Source organism: Cnephaeus nilssonii (genome assembly GCF_951640355.1).
Source record: "Cnephaeus nilssonii genome assembly, chromosome: 3".
NCBI lineage: Eukaryota > Metazoa > Chordata > Mammalia > Chiroptera > Vespertilionidae > Cnephaeus > Cnephaeus nilssonii.
Genome location: NC_137074.1, coordinates 30573522 through 30588696, shown reverse-complemented (window position 1 = coordinate 30588696; position 15175 = coordinate 30573522). Strand labels below are relative to the sequence as shown.

General features: G+C 46.2%; 1 protein-coding gene across 2 annotated transcripts in view; it reads right to left on the bottom strand.

The window, feature by feature from the left end:
* The window catches only part of GPR160 (G protein-coupled receptor 160), a 30276-nt gene extending 24167 nt beyond the window's left edge, over positions 1 to 6109 (bottom strand). Inside the window, exon 1 of one of the 2 annotated variants that reach the window (XM_079767381.1) lies at positions 5919 to 6109. The gene's annotated coding sequence lies outside the window, so the exon portion shown is untranslated. Of the gene's footprint in view, positions 1 to 5114; positions 5241 to 5918 lie in introns of those variants that run through there. The other variant, XM_079767383.1, reaches the window with a different exon arrangement.
* Between the last annotated feature and the right edge of the window lie 9066 nt (positions 6110 to 15175).

Sequence of the window (15175 nt, the reverse complement as noted above, 5' to 3'; positions counted from 1 at the left end):
GGACCTTGCCCATTAATAAGAGTTATCATCAAAAACTAGAGGCCTGGTGCATGAATTCTTGCACCAGCGGGGACCCTTGGCCTGGCCTGTGGGATCAGGCCGAAACCAGCTCTCCGACATCCCCCGAGGGGTCCCGGATTGCGAGAGGGCACAGGCCAGGCTGAGGGACCCCACCGGTGCATGATCGAGGTGGGGAGAGACGCAGGAGGTTGGTTGGCTAGCTGGGGAGGGACCGAGGGCAGACTCCAGGGCATGTCCGGCCCATCAGTCCCAATTGGCCGGACCCCAGCAGCAAGCTAACCTACCAGTCGGAGCGTCTGCCCCCTGATGGTCAGTGCACATCATAGTGACCGGTCGACCAGTTGACTGCCTGCTGGTGGTTGAGCGGCCTTAGCATATCATTAGCATATTCTGCTTTGATTGGATGAACGGCTGACCAGTTGACCAGACACTTAGCATATTAGGCTTTTATTCTATAGGATTATATAGGATAACATTTTATGAGCTATCTATAGGGCAGCAGGAACTTCTAATTACTGAACATCAGTTCTTATCATCCTGTTAATGGCCTTTCTCCCCTCTCTCAAGTCCCAAGAAGCCTTACCTCATTCTTCGCTAAGGATTCCATTTATACCTCATTTTCCCTTGCTGTCTGAACTGCTCATGTATGCGGGGTTCCTGTATTTATGTATGTAATTTAATTTGGTTATTTTTCTCTGGCAATCTGACTCATATAGATTTAATTATCAGACCAGCTGAAAGAACCTTGAAGGGTAGAGGAAAGTTTCTTTCTCTACCACAAGGTACATACCACAAGGTACATACATGACAATTCCCCAAAACAGCCCATGACATTTCCTCAAAACCACTCCACAAGGTTCCATTTGTGGTGTTTCCTCTTCCCTTTCTCTAAGGAAAGACCATATTCCTTTGAGGGAATATGGGCAAGATATTCCCAGCTGTGAGCACTCGGATTCAGGGGAAGGAAGCAAAGATTTTAATAAACAGAAGCTTCAATGGTAATGAAATCCCAGATACACACAGATGTGAGAACTTCTGTCCCAGGACTCTTAACCAAAATGAGGAAATTAGGCCACCCTTGAACTTGCATCACAGAAAGGTCTCAAAGGCCAGACTATGGCACCTCCGTCCGTCCATCCCGGCAGAGTGTTCCGACAGGACTATGCCTAAGCAGTGCACAAGAGCAGGCCTGTCATTAGCCAGAGAGGGGTGGGCAGAGAAGGGAGAGAGAGGAGCAAGTCCTGGGAACCCTCAAACCAGTTACAGAGAGCCAAGGTACAAGCTCAGGATCCATTTGGATCCTGAATTAGGCTGCTTAAAGAAAGAGGGCTCATTGCCCCTCCCCCCACCCCCACCTCAAGACACCCTGGGGAAGCCCATAAGTGCACAAAGGCCCTCTTCCCACTCACAAAGTCAGTTTGGGACTTTGGAGGCATTCCTTTTCTCCACTGCAGCTGGCCCACACATGCCTTCCATGTTTGCTGTGTCGCAGGGTTAGTAACTCTCAAGTCTGGAGTAAATGAAGTCATGAGTAAAGCTAATGGGGTGTGAGGAACATGATGACATACCTTGTACTTTTCTGACATGGAAGCTATGCAGAGTAAACACAGGACTCCTCATTCCCTCAAAGGAATATGGTCTTTCCCATTTTTCTTGGGACAAGAGCCTCTCATTCTATCTTTTGTAATTCCATTTTGGATAGACACACATGTAGAAAGCTCTCTTAATGTCACGAGAAACAACAGTTTACGTGCCATTGTCCTCCGCCTCGAGGATGGGGGACACTTTAGGGAGTGGTGGAGACCAGGGGACCGGGCGTGCAATGCCCTTCTCTAGAGAGAAGGCTGCTCAGTACTGCCTTCAGGAATTCTTGAGGGCAGATTGTTTGAAACTTCCCAGTTTTCAATGTTGGTTCAGTTTCCTTTTTAACTCTGTGCTGGCCTGATAAGACATCTCTGTTGGATGGATGTGGCCCATGTCTCCACTTTGTAACCAGGGCAGTCGAACGTGGTAAAAAGACAGCTTGCCTCGAATAACTAACCAACTCCTGGTTGTGTAGCTTCACTGTCTGCTGAAGGTAGTGTGGCCAGAAACTCTAAGATCCCACAGGTTTGAATTTAAACCTTGGCTCTACTTTCACTAGCTGCAAGACTTCTAGTGAATTATTAGCCTCTTAGCTACAATTCCATCTGAAAAACGGGCTGATAATACCCAACTTTGAGATATTTGTGAGAATTAAAAACGTGTGTGTGAAGACAACTATGATAAATTTCCTTTCCCCATTAAAGAAGCGACTTGGCAAGTCTTACTTAGTGTCTGTAGATTTCAATGTTCTCATCTGTTAAAAACTAAAATAACCCTCCCAGGATGGGATGAAATGACGTAGATGACAGCAGTGTTTATCTATTAGAAGAGGTGTTGACTTGATTGCTAACACCCCTTCCTCTCAGTTCTAAACCAACAAAGCAGTAATCTGCCCTTCGAATATGTTTACACTGAGTGACCAGATTATTATGATCTCTGAACGCATAATAATATGGCCACTCAGTATATATATGTGTGTGTGTGTGTGTGTGTGTGTGTGTGTGTGTATTAGAGGCCCGGTGCATGAATTCGTGCATGGGTGGGCATGGGTGGGGTCTGGCCAGCCTGGCCAAGGGGAGGGGACATGGGCGGTTGGCCAGCCTGCCTGCTGGTCGAACTCCTGGTCGAGGGGACAATTTGCATATTAGCATTTTATTATATAGGATATAGGATATACACGGAGTGGCCAGATTATTATGCGTTCAGAGATCATAATAATCTGGCCACTCAGTGTATACCCTTAAACAACTGGATGGAGAAGATGGGGTCACATGTGTGGTAATTCCTTAAAAGGGTAACCAGCAATCTACTCTCCCGTGCCCAATTCCACCACCTCACACAGAGGATGGTAAACATTGTTAGGACACCACCTGGTCACTTAAGGGCCAGGACAGTTCATTTTCTCTCTCCATGCTCTTGTTTTGGAGAACTGACGCAGAAAATAAAGTCCCTTAACAGCTTCATCTTCCTTTTTAGTCACACAAAGAAAACTAAACCACAAGCCAATTTCACTTACGTACTATCATGAGTTCACTATGACATTTTCCAACCGTAAGGGGACTACTGTTGACTCTCATTTCCCCATACATTGCAAGGAAACTGGGACCCACTTTGGCATTTCCTCAACTGAATTCTTACAGCATCTTAATAACTTCTTTCACACTAGCAAATCTGCACTAGGCAAGGTATAGGCAAAAGGGATTCATCTAACTTCAACTTTCAACTATCACAGACAACATTTACTGGGCTTGTTTTGTCTTAAAAACAGAGGCATTAAAATCAGTTCCACTGAAACTACTAAGAAATGTGGGTTTATCTTTGAGGAGTACGTCGCCCCTCCCTCAACTGAACTTAGTATCTCCCTCAAACAATCATCACTTTGTCAAATTACTAATGAAGCATGACAGAATGAGGAGAAATTACATGATAAATCCGGGGGGTGGGGGGGCGCAGAAAAACAAGAAAGTTGGATGGATATAGTACAGATATTACTCCCCACATCCCTCTTCTTCAAAGCAGGGTTCCTGGAAAGGAAATGAATCTCACCGAGCATTTTAGGAGTCAGTTCTTTCCTAATAGTTACACATCACAATGCCTGAAGCAAATAAGACCAGGGCATGAAAAAGACAACACACACAGATAAGATCTCTTTCGGGTAATAAGACCCGCTCACCTTGTGATTTGGTTTATAATGCACACTTCTAACTAATGTAGACAATGCTTCCAGAAGTGTTCGCAGATTCTAAGTGTGCCTGGGTGTGTTCACTACTCTGAGGTCTGTTTTTGATGTGCATAACTTGGGGAAGGGCTTGGGCAGTTCGGAAACATTGCTAACACATTTTATCCAACCTGTCCCTTGGCAGACAGCTCAAGCCCCAGGCTTGCTATAATACCCTTTGTATAAAAAAAAAGCTGACCCAGCATCCACCTGCATCAACTTGATCCGCTCTGCTCTGTCACACTCAGCAAACACCCTATGCCTTCTGAACAAAATAAAGCAGCACCCAGGAGAGAGAAAAAGAAGACTTTCTAGGAGTCTAGAGAGGCAGCCTCTACGCCCAGTTTACAAAAAGGGAGGGTCTGTGGAAGGCCTGGAACCTAGAATCGCTAGCGGTTAACTTCCAAACCTAGTTTCTGTACAAAAACCTTCGCCGGTGGTGGGGCCGATGGCAGCGGTGGTGGTGATGGTGGTAGTGGTGGTCCTTACTCTTAAAGGAAAATGCCAAACATACAAAAGTAGAGACAACATACCCTGGTCCCCTCATCCAGCCTTTCATCTCCTTCCCCCTCCCGTCTCCACGAGCAGTGCTCCTCAAAGCTGGGTTATTTTGAAGCAAATAAATATTCCAATGTCAGTATTTATTTCTAAAAGACAAGGATAGCCGAAACCCGTTTGGCTCAGTGGATAGAGCGTCGGCCGGGTTCGATTCAGGTCAAGGGCATGTACCTTGGTTGCGGGCACATCCCCAGTGGGGGGTGTGCAGGAGGCAGCTGATCGATGTTTCTAACTCTCTAATCCCTCTCTCTTCCTCTCTGTAAAAAATCAATAAAATATGTTTTAAAAATAAATAAATAACAAAAAAATAAAAGACAAGGATATTTAAAAGAAACATAATTATGATACCATTTCCTAAAGTAACTACATAAAACTAATATCCTTTAATGCTACCAAATAACCAGTACAAATGTCCTCTATTGGCTCAATTTTTAAAAACGTTCTTTAAAAAAAAAAAAAAAAAAATCAAACCAGGATCCAAGTCTCATACATTGCATGGCCGTGTTATGTCCCGTAGTTTTTAGCAACAGCTTCCCCACCCCTGTGATTTTCAGGGCGGCCAGGCTGACCCCCCCCCCCCGCGCCCCCCCCCCCCCCCACTGGCAAGTCTCAATAACTCTGGATTAGCCGTTTTCCTAATTAGCGAAGTTTCCAAAGAAAACCATCCAAAACCGCAACCGAAAGAGTTTGACCTGCAGCAACTAGCAGTTCTGAGAACCAAGCACCCACTCACGCGTCTTTCGCAATTGTGTGACCTGGGTGGATTTCTCTCCGGGGTGTCGGCCACCACCCCGCGGCTTACGCGGCCACCCGCACAGGCAGGGCGAGGCGGGCGCCTTCCCTCCGCCGGCCGGGTCCCCGCGGGCGCCTCGGGGGGCGGGGCGGGCCCTGCCGCCACCCACCGACGCCGCCGGCCCAGGTGGGACGGGGAGCTCCGGCCAACGACTTCCGGAGGGCGGTCCCAGGTAAGCTAGGGAGACCTTCAGAACCTGTCCACGGAGGAAGCCACGGGGCGCCACTCTCTCCGAGAGCGAACAGCCCCGCCAAACCCGGGGGCTCCGGGCCCCGCCGTGGTCCCCGCGCCCCAAGGCCGGGAGGAGGCGCCACGGCCCGCCCCAACGCCTCCACGTGCGCGTGTGCGCGTAACGGTACCTGCCCCTCCGCTGCCGGGAGGGAGAGTGACAAGGACGCGCGCCTGGTTCTACCACCTCGCCCGTCATTATTCGGTTTAAAAACCGTCTTCTTTAGAAACGGAGGGCGCGACCCGGTTCAGCCGCCGTCTCCCGGGTCCCCAAACCCCGACAGCGCCAGGCGCCAGGGCCACGCGAACCCCCCGCCGAGGCGGCCTGGCCCGGGTCCGTGGCTCTCAGCCAGGGCGGACCCACAGCGAGACCCTAAGTACGAGCGAAGCCCCAGCTCCGAGCCCAGGAAAGGACCTTTCCCTCCCCGTGCGCGCAGGGCGCCCGTTGGGAAGCCGCAAACCCCGCTCCCGCCCGGACCCGGCCGGGGAAGCAGAGGGCGCCGGCCCCGCACTCACCCGAGGCTCCCGCTCCGCGTCCCGGCGCCGGGCGCCCGACCCGACGCGCGACGAGAGCGCCCCGGCACCTGCCGCGCTCCGTCCCAGGTGACCCCGAAGGAGAGACTGGAGCTGGCGGGCCCCTCCCGCGCGCTCCCGAAAGGAGGGGTGACCGTAGCGAGACCGGCGCCCCGGACCCCGCTGCGACCCCTGCCGCTGCGCGGCCGCTCCGACCAGGAAGTCGGGTTGGGCGCGGGAGCCGGGAACCTTCGGACGCGCACGCCCCGTCGCGGCCCCGTCGCGACCCCGGCGGGAGGTCGGCCGGAGGGCGCCGCCTGCCGGCGGGGGCGGGAAGAACCCACGAGAGCCGCCAGTGCGGGCCCGCGGGAGAGGAACCAGGTCCCGGCTGCAGAAGGAACCCCCCCAGGGGAATCCCCTGGCGCTCAGGGAGCCCCGTCTTCCAGCAGCCTCGAGGCCCCAGCCCAAGGAGCCCCCTTCTCCCAGCTGGGTGGGCAGGGCGGTCACGGGCAGTTGTCCCCAGGTGGAGGTAGGTATAAAAAGGGCAACAGAACTCGACACCTGTATGCCACTAAGCAACCGCCTGTAGTGCTCTGTGAATTCCGATTTTTAAATAAAAATCTGCAAATAGTATTTTTACAAATAGCACACGTACACTGCATTGTCTTTTGGCGCCAACAGTGCTAATTTGATATTTAACAAAATGCTTGTTGAGTACCTAGGACTTGCCATTTAAACGTTTAAAATATCCCTAGCCGGTTTGGCTCAGTGGTTAAAGCGTCGGCTCTCGGAATGAAGGGTCGGTGTTTCCATTCTGGTCGAGGGCTGGGTCTATCCCGCCCCATTCCCTGTCTAGGCACATGTGGGAGGCAACCAATTGATATGTCTCTCACATGGATGTATCTCTCCCCCGCCCTTCCACGCTCTCTAAAAATCAATGGAGCCTGGCTGGCATAGCTCAGTGGTGGAGCATCTACCTATGATCCAGGAGACCATGGTTCGATTCTAGTCAAGAGCACATGCCCAGGTTGTGGGCTCGATCCCCAGTGTGGGGTGTGCATGTTTCTATCTCTCTCCCTCTCCCTTCCTCTCTAAAATCAATAAAAATATATTTTAAAAAATAATAAAAATCAATGGGGAAAAAAATCCTCAGGTGAGGATTAACAAACAAACAAACAAAAGTAGTAAGCATTTAAAACAGGGCAATTTCCTCCTCCTCTTTTATCTATAGAGCTTTGAACGAGGAGAGTGGCCTGGGCCTTCCTTAACCACCCAGAGAGCCACGACGGACTGGCTTGCAAGGAACTTGGTGAAGGCTTCCGGCGGAGTGAGAACTGAGACAGAAGTGTGGGCTGCTAGGGGAACTGAGATAGGGCTTGTCCCGACCTGGAGAGGTCAGAGGGGAATTCTAGCAGAAGGGGAGAGGTGAGAGGGGAAGGACTTGCAGGATTCACCAGGATGTGAGGTGTTTCCGCCAGGAGTCCACCTTGTGGGCAAAGCAGAAGCAGAAAGCTGGGCAGAGAATGCACGTTCTGACAGCCGAAGGGCAAGTAAGTGAGTCTAGCTGAAGAGAGGATGTGAGCTGGGTTAGAGCAGGGGCCAGAGGGGCCAGATCTCACCCCTGTCAAAAAGAACAGCTGCCATCTATGGAATGTCTAGTGTAAGGCAGGCGCTGGACATGCCTCACTCCAACCGAGGCTCATACCAACCCTACAAGGTAGGGTTATTACTCCCCTTACAGAAGAGGAAAACAAGCACCAGGAAGCTGAGGTGCCTGCTAGTGACAGCACTGGGAGGAGGTGTCTCTGAAGGAACAGGGGTTTATACGGTTTAAAAACTGTCTCTCTTAAGGCCTCTTTCCAGGCCAACCCAGGAGGCTGAATTGGTCTTCAGCTGTTCCCAGCATCCCCAAGTATCTCCAAATGCCTCTCTCTCCCTCCCCCATTCCCGAAGCCCGTGTCACCAACTGTCCTCACACCCCTCCTATCTAGAAAAGTATACGGCTGTGCACACCACACTCCTTCCCAAGGGGCGCCCTGTCTCGGGGGCCTGGTGGAGGAACTGTGGCCGAACCCCTGGTTGTTCCTCAATACCCATCCTCTCCTTCCATAATAATAGAATCGAAGCTGAGCCCAGGGCCGCTTAGAACAAAGGCTACAGTTCCCTGACTCTCTCGCAGCAAAATTCATCAACAGTGGTGCCCATCGTCCCTAGACACCACTTACTCCAGAAGTGCTTTTGAGGCCGCTGTTCCTTCCCCACATCCTCCACCTGTCAGGTATTTCTCCTGGGACAGACATCACGTATCCCCACCTCAATAGACATCACTTATCACCACCTCAATAGCCATTCCCTCTTCTTTTCTAAGAGGCTTTGTTCAGGAAGGCAATGTGCAGCACGAAAATGCTCACCTTCTCAAAGGTCCTGTGGGGAAGCCACATGACTCAATTCTGGCCAATGAGATTTAGCGGGAAGTGGCCTAGAGCAGTGGTGGGCAAGCTGCGGCTCTCGAGCCACATGCGGCTCTTTGGCCCCTTGAGTTTTTGGCAAAGGCCAACTTAGGAGTACCCTAATTACGTTAATAACAATGTACCTACCTATATAGTTTAAGTTTGAAAAATTTGGCTCTCAAAAGAAATTTCGATCGTTGTCCTGTTGATCTTTGGTTCTGTTGACGAATGAGTTTGCCGACCACTGGCCTAGAGGATCCTGAGAAGGTGTTTGCAGAGGCCACCCCTCTTTTCTTTTCTTTCTTGGATGCCTTCTGGCAGTTCGGTTGCTGTGAGGTTGAAGGGGGGAGCGGCCGTTTTGTGACCACAGCGCAACCCTAAAGAGAAAAGGAGGAACAACGCTTACTGCAAACTTCCTAGCTTTAGACTTCTTACTACCTGAGAAAAACAACCTCATTACTTGTGTAAAGCACTCTTGGTTAGGGTGTGTTATACCCAATTGAATGCAATCTTAAAGGATACACTATTCTTTCCAAAGAAAGGCCTCAAAAATCAATCTAGCCAACCTTACCCAATACAGAGTGTTATAGCAGAAAGAGGGTGGGTTTTGGTGTAAAACAATCCAAGGAAGAGTTTCAGCTCTTCCATTTATTTTTTATTTTTTATTTTTAGCTAATGACCTTGGGCAAATTTGTGAAATTAGATTATGTACTGTAAAATTAAAAAGTTGTCATAAAAACACAGGGCACAGTGCCTGGTATGTGCTGAGTAATTAAGAAGTGATCATTGAGATCATTCTCATCTAACAGTGTTTGGCCTCTGCCAAACGGATACCTGGCCAATATGTAGATTCGGAATCATATATCACTTCCCAGTTTCACCCCTTAGACAAACCTTTCTGCCTATTCAGATCTTAGATGCTTTGTAACAGCAAAGTCAACTTTAAAGTTTCACTAAAAATCACCACTCACCTTGGGTCTTGTTTCCCCATTCCTAGATTATATCTGCTCTACCAAAAGTGCTTGTAGTGACCAAACATAAATTACCGACACACTAGTTTACAGAGACAGGTGCATATTTCTGTTTGACTCTGTTTTTTTAAGTAAGAAACTCTAATTTCAATGCTGTTAAGTTTGTATTTTTAATCAAATAAGATTATATAAAAACATGCTTGTTTTGAAACTACAACATATCTCTCTATGCTGAAATTGAATAGCATTAAAAATGAATGCTTTTGCTTAGATTTTTAAAAATAGATTTTTATTGATTTCAGAGAGCAAGGAGAGGGAGAGAGAGATAGAAACATCAATGATGAGAGAGAATCATTGATTGGGTGCCTCCTGCATGTCCCCTACTGGGGATTAAGCCTGCAACCCAGGCATGTGCCCTTGACCAGAATCGAACCCAGGATCCTTCAGTCTGTAGGCCAGTGCTCTATCCACTGAGCCAAACCAGCTAGGGCTAGATTTCTAATTTTAAAAAATAATACATGCTTTCAATCATTACAGGCGTTTTTAAGTTTAAAAAAATGCTGTAATTTATTTAACCTGCCTTCTACTGATGGACATTTAGGTTATTTCTAGTTTCTCTCAATTACAAACCATATGCTTTGAACATCTTTGTCTCCACAGTCTTGTCCATTCGTGTAAGCTGACCACTTCTCCTGACTCCCCTGCTCCCTACTTGTTGTCTCCTCTTCTTGAAACTCTCTTATTCCAAATACCACATGACTTAGTTCTTCACTTCCTTCAGGTCTTTACTCACATAAAAGTCTTCCTTGACCACTAATATCAAATTACAAAGTGCCGAGTACATCCTGGTCCCCTTCCATGCTTTCTCCTTACCCCTTAGCACCTTTCATCTTCCAACATACTGTGTCCTTTAAGTGTTTACCTTTGTTACTGTCTGTTTTCCACCTACCCTATCACCCCAGAATGTGAACTCCAAAAGAGTAAATGTTTTTTTAGAGTAGGGATTTTTGCTTGTTTTGGTTAATGCAGTATCTCCAGCATCTAGCACAATGTGCAGAAAACACCTGGTGAATGAATGAAAGTATGCTTAAATATGTAAGTTCCTATAAGTACAATTTCTGGGTCACAGGGATTTATGTTGAAAATTTTAACTAACTGCCAAATTGCCCTTTTAAAAGGTTGAAACATTCCTACCATCGTGTATGAGCATCAGTTTCCCCTCACACTCACATACGTGGTCTTTCTTAAAATTTTATTTGAATGGTTTCTTAGTCAGAGTCTCGATGACAAACAATGGAATCCACTGTGGCTAATTGAAGCAAAAAATAAATCAGTAAAGGGATGATCACAGACTCTCTGGCAGACCAGAGAGCCAGGTGCACCTCTGCAGACAGGAACAGTGCCCAAAACACAGCATGGCGGCTGCCGCAGGGAAGGCCTACTGCTGGTGCCTCTGGGCCCAGATGCCCCGCTTGCCCTCCTAAACCACCTGATTGGCTGTTTACATCGACAGTGTCAACCCTGCAACTCCTTCTGCTCTGTAATGATCATTCTTGCCATTGTTTACCTTAGTGTGATATTTAAATGGACATTGCTCACCCACAATCTATCTAGGCAATGTCTTTCCCATTCTTGGCTTCTTTATCCTGAACTGTCTTTTGTCTAGATTTTGCAAGCAACTTTTCCGAGGGTTGGTGGGTATCCTATTTTCTGAGTCATCTCTCCTCCTAGCTATCATCTGTGATCATTGACTTGTCTTTTCTTTACCTCTGCCTTCTGCTTTTTCTCAAGCCCCTCTTCCAAGTCACTGATTCTTTTTGCAGACATATTTATACTTCTTCCTGGTTGATGCCATTTTACTTTTTCTTCCTCTCTGATTTCTCATAGCTCCTTCTGAAGCTTATTAGCAATGAATCACAGGTTCTTGTTAAATTCTTTGAGAATGAAGTATTTTTCTTAAATATTCTTCTATATTTGTCTCTCTTTTTTTAGTTGTGCTATGCATATGATTTAAATTGCATTGTTTTTGTATTTGGTCTCTGTATGTAAACTGTTTTGTGTTTCGGGGTCTGCCTTTAGTTCAAAATCAATCGGGAGAGGGTCAGCGGAGTGAGCTGGCAAAGTTTACAACTTCAAAATGAAAATGCTGCCTCAGCATGCTCTTTCCAATTATCGATGTTCTTTTTCTAGGGGGGGGGGGGTTAATTTCCGTCCAGGTGAGCAGGTTGCCCAAGGAGGAGGTTGATGTGGGCAACTGCAATGAGTCACAAACAGGTGTTTTGTCTCCTGATTTTGTGTTTAACTGTGCTTAATGGTCTCTGGTGAGCACCTGCAAAGCCAGTTTTGGTTTCCTTTCTTCTCCCTCCGCCTCTAAGCAACTTCATTGAGCTAGAAGCCAGACCCCAGAGGAACAAAAATAGCTTATGAATTCAGTTTTATCACCACTCTTCTCAGTTCCCACATTCCTTTCTGTCTGCCCACAATTCCGTTGTGGTTGGGTTTGTTTTTGTTTTCAATAGTTAACACTTATGGAGAAGTTAACATGGGCCATGTTAACATGAGCTCTAAGTGTTTGGTATGTTTTACTTCACTTAATCCTTACAACCAGACCCTCGTTTTATTTTATTTTATTTTTAAAATATATTTTATTGATTTTTTACAGAGAGGAAGGGAGAGGGATAGAGAGTTAGAAACACTGATGAGAGACATCAATCAGCTGCCTCCTGCACACTTCCTACTGGGTATGTGCCCGAAACCAAGGTACATGCCCTTGATCAGAATCGAACCTGGGACCCTTGAGTCCGCAGACGACGCTCTATCCGCTGAGCCAAACCAGTTAGAAGACCCTCATTTTAAATGTGAGGAACCAAAGGCAAAGAGAGATGGAATTACTGGCCCAAGCTACACAGTTTGTGAAGAACAGAAGCAGAAGTTGAGTCCCCAGAGCCTCCGAGCTGTTGTAAGTCAGGAACAGCTAAAACACTTTCTATTCACTATAACCTTGCTCAAGATCTGAAGAGCCACATTGCTTTATTGCCTGGGTTTTGGAGTTGTAGTTATTTCCTTGTTTGTAGATGGACTTGTCTAATCTTTTTATTGTTGTTGTTTCTCTTGTTCATTTCAGTACTTATATTTCCTGGAGAATACCAGAATATACACATTGTACTTCAACTTTTACCAAAAATCTTTAGTACCATTATTTTCAAGTAAATTGCAATGTAGCTGTTGACTTCCCTACCCTGGGATCTGTAAGGTTGCTTGGTCCAATACAGTATCCCCTAGTCATATGGCTATTAAGCCCTTAAAATATTTGCTAGTCCAAATTGAGATATGCTGTAAAATATACACTGCATATCAAAGACTTACTTAATACAAAAGAAAAAGTGTAAAGTATCTCAATAACAATTTTATATTAGAATGATATTTTGGATATATTACATTAAACAAAATATAATATTAACATTAATTTCACTTGTTTCTTCTTCCTATTTTTTACAATGTATCTACTAAAAATGTAAAATTACACAGGAAAAGAAACCATCAAGAAAACAAAAAGAGAGCCCACTGTATGGGAGAACATATTTGGCAATGATACATCTGATAAAGAGTTAATATCCAAAACATATAAGGAATTCATACAACTTAACAAAAGGAAGAAAAACAATCCAATTAAAAAAATGGGTAAAGGACCTAAATAGACACTTCTCCAAAGAGGACAAATCAACAAACAACAAGTGCTGGTGAGGATGTGGAGAAAAAGGAACCCTCGTGCACTACTGGTGCAGCCACTGTGAAAAACAATATGGAGTTTCCTCAAAAAAACTAAAAGTAGAACACCCATTTGACCCAGTGATTCCACTTCTAGGAATATATCCCAAGAAACTAGAAACACCAATCAGAAAGGATATATGCACCCCTATGTTCATAGCAGCACAATTTACAATAGCTAAGATCTGGAAACAACCCAAGTGGATTGAGTGGATAAAAAAGCTGTGGTACATTTATTCCAGGAATACTATGCAGCAGTGAAAAAGGAGAATCTCTTACCCTTTGAGACAGCCTGGAGGGACCTGGAGAGTATTATGCTAAGTGAAATAAGTCAGTCAGAAAAAGACAAGTATCACAAGATTGCACTCATATGTGGAATCTAATTAACAAAATGAACTGATGAACGTAGTGGATCCAGAGACATGGAAGCATGGAACAGAGTGCAAAATCTCAGAGGGAAGGCAGGGGAGGGTGGGTGGGTGGGAGGTAATCAAAGACCTTGTATTCATATATGCCTAACCCATGGACACAGACAATAGGGTGCTGAGGCCTGGGGCGGGGAGTCGGGGGAGTTGGAGGGGGTCAATGGGGAAAAAAGGCGACATGTAATACTTTCAACAATAAAGAATTATTTTAATAAATACATAAATAAATGATTTTCTCTCTAAAAAAAATGTAAAATTACACATGTGCCTCATATTATATTTGGATTGCACAGAGTTCCTCTAGGGTTTTTTGTTTGTTTGTATGTTTGTTTGTTTTGTTAATCCTCAGCCGGGATATTTTTCCATTGATTTTTAGAGAGAGTTGAAGGGAGGGGGAGAGACAGAGAGAGAGAAACATGCATGTGAGAGAGACACATCAATTGGGGCTGGGGATGGAGCCTGCAACTGAGGTACATGCCCTTGACTGGAATCGAACCCAGGACCTTTCAGTCTGCAGGCTAATGTTCTATCCTCTGAGCCAAACTGCCTAGAGCCTAGGGATTTTTGTAGGTGCAGCAATGGTTTAGGCAAGACGGTAAGGGGGGGTGTGGAGGGGGATGCCATTGTGGGGGATAAAATGGATCCTCATACAAGTGATTTAAATGCATTGGTGGTAAACATGTCATGTGGGGAAGACAAAAGGAGGGGATTGGAAAGCAAAAGGCAGAGATGGCATGCTCAAGACACTTGACAGGTAGACCCACCACCTTCCCTTGTCTGCAATCAAAACTTTCCACTCACAGTGTGTGAATACCTGCCTGTGCAGATGCTGCCAGTAATCCATGCCAGTCCTCTGCCTTTTCTGTGGTCAGTACCACACAGCCTATTCCTGTCTTGTCCCTGTTTTCCCAAATATCTTGCTGACCAAGTCATGTTTATTTATTCTATTGATTCGATACATTCTACATTTCACCAACAGAACATAGCATTCAAAATATTTCCAACTATATATGCTTCACAATAAAACAAGAGGGGGAGAATGGAAGGCAATAGCTAAGAAACAGATTGGCTATGAGTGGATCATTGCTGAAGCAGTCTGATGGGTATTTGGAGGGTTATTATACTACTAGAGGCCTGGTGCACAAAATTTGTGCACTGGGGCAGGGGGGGGGGCGGTCCCCTCAGTCTGGCCTATGCCCTCTTGCAGTCCAGGAGCCGTCAGCCACTGCTGCTGCACTTGCCAACCGTGACCCCAGCTTCTGGCTGAGCAGCGCTCTCCCTGTGGGAGCACACTGACCACCAGGGGGCAGCTCCTGCATTGAGCGTCTGCCCCCTGGTGGTTAGTGAGCATCATAGCAACCAGTCCTTCTGCCATTGGGTCGATTTGCATATTAGCCTTTTATTATATAGGATTCAGTCTACTTTTGTATATGATTGAAATTTTCCTTAATAAAAATTTAAAAATAGATTCCCAGATATATATAATTAATACAAAATCTGTTTTCAAGGCCCACTCATATAATTTAGCTTAACAATTTCTCCCTTTTAAAATAGAATAAATTAAAAAATAAATAAATAAATAAAATAGAATAAATTTCCTCTTGGTCAGTGCCTATCTGTAGGAGGTAAGCTGGCAAGATACATGT